The sequence below is a fragment of the Zeus faber genome, assembly GCF_960531495.2.
Source record: "Zeus faber genome assembly, chromosome: 3".
NCBI lineage: Eukaryota > Metazoa > Chordata > Actinopteri > Zeiformes > Zeidae > Zeus > Zeus faber.
Window position 1 is genome coordinate 17,374,875 of NC_137190.1, and position 5,276 is coordinate 17,380,150.

A 5,276-nucleotide genomic window follows, 5' to 3' on the forward strand; every position below is an offset into this window, starting at 1 on the left:
GTGAAGGACTGACCTGCGATCACACTCTGAAATCAATGCTCAGAGACAGAGGGGAACCTGGGCAAACGTGCATCGCTAAAGCAATTGTTTCTGTAATGGCTCCACTGGCTGTTCTCTGGTAAACCCCATTGACTGTAGACTCTTCAGCTGGAGGACGACGGACTCGGTCACGACACCGACGGATGAGAGAACGTTAGATTAGAGGCTGTTTTTTTCTTTGAGGATAAGAGACAAGAGGTGTGTGTGTGTGTGTGTGTGTGTGTGTGTGTGCGTGTGTGTGTGTGCATGTGTGTGTGTGCATGTGTGTGTGCTGGTTATTTCCTTGATTGTTTCTAAGTGTGGCTTGGGATCAGTCGCTGGCCTGGCTCCAGCTCCAGCTCCGGCTCCACTTAACTTCAGGAGAGGGAAACGGGACGGAAGCCGTCAGGATAGACAAGGACAAATCATCTTTAGATGAAGTGTTTTAAGAGCTCTTATTTCCCGTCCGCCGCCACCGGTGTGAATTAGGTGCCCTCTGCCCGCCGCTCTGAGTTGTCGCGTATAAACAATGCCAAAGCAATGGACGCTAAATGAATGAAAGTGGAAAACCATGAGGGTGTCCATCTTAGTGAGCCTCGTAAATCTGCATCGAAGCTCTGACCACCTGCCAGCTGAGCTGAGCTCCGAGGACCTAGCGCACTAACTCGCAACGACAATACACCATGCCGCCGGTTGGAGCCGTGTCTTTGTTCTATGCAAATCCATGCATATCAGGCGGGGGAAGGGGGGTATGGACAGGTGGGTGGCGGCCTAATGATGAGCAGTCTGGCCACGTAGCTCCAGGAGGACAGGCTGAGTGAGGGAGACGGAGAGCCAGGTCTCGGTGTCCTTGCCTGGAGAAACACTGTCCGTACTCTGGCCTGAGCCGGCTCTAGGAAGCACCAGGACGCCGTGTCACCTTAGCTGCTCCCCTGCTGCTGCTGAGAGAGAGAGAGAGAGAGAGAGAGGAGAGAGAGAGAGAGAGAGAGAGAGAGAGAGAGAGAGAGAGAGAGATTAGTCTGGGCATGACATGTATTTACATGCCGAGGTGTTGAGGCGAGGAAAAGGTAAAGAGAGTTAAACGCTGTTGTGAGAGGGTAAAAAGGCCGGCAAAACCCCACTGGTTCTTCAAGCTTGGTGAGAGGGGTGGGGAGAGTTCAGAACTCAACGGGGAGTAAAAGGATGCTTGACAAAGACAAAATGCCAGGTCTCCAAAGCGTGTGAAAGAGGCAGTGCTGAATTTTTTTTTGTTGTTAATACGGGGCAAATATAGAATGGAGGAGCAGGCAGTGTGTGTTGTGTGCGGCTCAGAGCCTTGGATGATGCGGCTCATATGATACGATACAACTTTGGTCAGTAGCGCACTGATCAGATACGGTCAGATTCAAACATTCACGGACACAGAGGTTCATTTTTTCATCATCGCCACTAAATGTTTGTACAACATTTCGATTTTTCTGGTGGTTTTTACTTTGTAAATATTCTGTAAATATTGTTTTGTGAGCAACGGACGAAGCTCCTTCTGTTTCTATGTCGGTCTGTTTGGGTACACCATCGTTGCTTCCTAAAGGCATTGGCAGTGGCCGGGTCCGTCTCTGAGCGCTATAGATACAGGGGCATAAGAACTCATCCAGATTGTGTTCTAAAAGGGGGAAAATGAACCAGATAAAGATGACAAGAGGGCGTCAAGAGGGAGGCTACATTGCCTCTCCGTTAATCTGGGTCAAAAGTCAAGGGATGATTTATTCAAGACTGGATGTTTTCTCCTCTCCCCCCATCCACCCTGCCACACCTGCCTCTTGGAAAAGGAGCGAGAAACTGGAGCCCGTTCAGGGGGCAACGACCTTTATTTAGCCCGGGGGGCCGAATGCACTGTGGGCTGACTTTACAGTTAAAAATATAGGTATCCATGTGCAGCAAGCGAGCTGGGAACGGCATGCGCCTCGTTGGGTCGGGGCGGGTCGGGTTCTGGGCAGACCTGCGTTACCTAGAGCCTGCAATAAAGGATGGTTCGAGTCAGGGATCTAAGCAGATCTCCTTTAAAGTCCCTGCAAAGTGAATCCAGTGATTTGTTTCAAAAAATTGTGGAGTATGACAGTTAAACTGTTTCTCATCATTTTTGTGGTCCGGATTTTTTGGGTGGGCCAAAATCAGTGATGCGTGATTGGAGTGATAGGGGCATCAGTGGTGAAGCTAACTAAGAGCGATTGGGATAAAACCCTGTTTTTGGAATGAAACACCTGAAGTAAAAGGCGTCTTCAGGGGAGCTCATGCCAAGTCTTGACGCTGATTACGTGGGTGCCTCCGGTTGTTGAGGCCACGATGTCGCACAGCGAGATGCACAGTCTCACAATCCCACTGGCAGAAACATAAATTGTCGCCTATGTGCCTATGACCAGTTTGGTTACATTAGCATTAGCTGCATGCCAGCAGGCCGCGGAGCCCCGACCTGGCCTGTGGAGGAGCCAGAAGGGGTCACCGGAGAGTGGGGAGTCCCGCAGCCAGACAGGTGAGGTGAGCAACTAGACACACCGGACTGGGTTCAGCACAACATTTAAACATGGAATTTACTCCAATGTAAACGTAATACACATTTACAGCAATTGGGCGTAGTTTTAGCATATTCAGCAGACACTCCCCCAGCGTCTCAGAGCAGAGAGTACTGCCTTTTTAGCCCGATTTTGAAACCTAATTTTATATACTTGGTGATTTTTTGAATCATTCAAATTTGGCTAGGTGGTTAATCATACATTGTTCTGTGGTGTGACAACCTCAGAACACATATATATTCACTTCACAGGTACTTTAAGTAGCCAGGCGTAGATTCAGGTCTGGGTTAGTCCTTACCAAAACCCTAGCCCTTACCCTACCCCTTACCTTAACCCCGAACCCATACACTGTACATTGTGAGATCCACCCACAGGTGTCCTGTCGTGATGCATCCTGCAATGAATCCTGCAAAGGATGCTCAAGGAGTAAAAGCAAATATCATAGAACAGTAAGAAGGGAAGGATTCGAGGCTGCGTATTTGTGTAGGAAGTGGTCCTAGATGTAGGCCAGGGTATTTGGGCACAGCTCAATCTAGCTCCGCTGCTAATTATTTTCCTGTGGTGGTGGAAGTCTCAGCATGGTGTTCCTCTCCAACTCTCGAGGAAGGAGAAACTGCAGTGAGTGCTTAGTCAGCCCTCGCTCAGGGTGTGTGTGTATACTTTTGGGGTCCACTGTGAACTGTAAGGGGAGGGAGGTGGAAGATTATGGGATAGGTTTACATGGTGGAAGCGGAGGGTTCGCAGGGTTTGGAAGATCCACCATCACCATTGAGCAAAATGAAACAGAAGGGAGGATGACTGATGTGCTCTACTTTCTTCCCTTGGACAATATGGAGGACTATTTACACTCAAAGCCCAATGTAAGCACTGGACTGCTTGCCCTGTAAGTGCCATTTCCCTCCGTAGAAACAAGAAGAGAGCCCAAATCATGAGTGAATATAGCCTTTAAGAGCCTCTAACACTGATAAATCCACAAATCTAGCCGGCGGTCAGAGCTCATAAACTGCATGTTTTTGGCTTTTGTTTTTCGGCTTTCAACGGCCGGGCCCGAACCTCCTTGTCCCGATCTGACGTTCGCTGGCGGCGGAAGACGAGTCCACGTTCCCACGACTCACCTCCCGCTCCATTGACGTATACATCAATGTCAAACTCAGATTTCCATCGGTCCACTGTTATCTCCATCTGTGTTTTCGCTCTTTCCCAGGCCTCCTCCCTCCTTTTCCTCTCTGCAATCCTCCAAATGACCCTCCTCCTCCTCCTCCTTCCATGCAAACTTAGCTTCCTTCACCTCCCTCCCCCCTCATGCTGCACCTGCCCCTCTCTCTCCCCCCTCTCCCTCTCTCTCTCTCTCTCTCTCTCTCTCTCTCTCTCTCTTTCTCTCTCTCTCTCTCTCCCAGCTCCCTACGTCACTTTCTCCTCCCCCCGTCCCCGTCCCCCTCGTTAGCTTGATGAATGGCTTCACTGCGGGGAAAGTGCTGATTTTCATCCCTCTGTCTGATTTCTGCTGGCTGTTATTAATTTCAAACACTCAGAGAAAAGCGAGGGAGTCAATAAATAAGGAAACGAACACACTTCATCCTGCCAGGCGCCGGCTCTCCAGTCGTTCTTCGTCCTCCTTCTCTCCCCTGAGTCGACGCGGCGTGTTTACAGGGATAGAGTTCAATTCCTTGAGGCCGTGCGGTGGCCATTTTTGCTAAAAGTCACACACACAAAAAAAAAGGAATGACAAGGGTGAGGTGGTGGAGAATCACATCTTTTCAAAATGTGTGTATGTACTCATAGTGCTAAATGGAATTCACTGATACAAACTGCATGACGGGGTCCCCGAAGAGAGAGACAGGGAGAGAGGGGGATAGAGAGAGAGAGAGAGAGAGAGAGAGAGAGAGAGAGAGAGAGAGAGAGAGACAGAGACAGAGAGAGAGAGAGAGAGAGAGGAGCACAAAGTAAACAGCTTGAAAGAGAGCTGCAGTGTCCTCCCTCCCTCTCGCTCATCTTTGCTGTTTCACTAGGTAGCACACAATTTGAGGGGAGGGCTCCATAAAACGACGTGAAGGAGGGGGAGGGGGAGAGGAGGAAGCGAGAGACCCAGGTAGAGGAAGAGGAGGATGATAAGAGGCCGTCTCGCAGAGTTATTGCTGCACATTAAAAATGTGTGTGTGCACAGTCTGGATGCGGCTGTGTCTATATGCACATATACAGTAGATTAGTATACGAGCCTTGAACACTAAAGTAACACAAATAAGCACATTGAATTAAATTAAATTAAATTAAATTAAATTAAATTAAATTAAATTAGATTAGATTAAATTAAATTAAATTAAATTAAATTAAATTAAATTAATTACATTTTAAAATGTATTATTTTTTATTCAATAAAATTATTATTTTTTTTATTTCTCAACATTTTATTGTTCTAATATATTAAAAAAATCAGTAGTGCTTGTTTTGGTTCATTTTTGCTGTTAAACATGCACACGAGAAGTTGTGTTATTTTTCTCCTTTTTATACAAACATATGAATTTATTTTCATTTGTTTCACTTCCATGAATGGCACACACACACACACAAGCCAACTTAGACGGCCACCTTCTATTTACAACGTGTTAAGGTAATAAACACAACATGGTGGACCGTCCCATTAATACAATGTCTTCTGTAATTCTGTATTTCTATTCATTAACATGTGTATCATTGAGTAAATCGCATTGA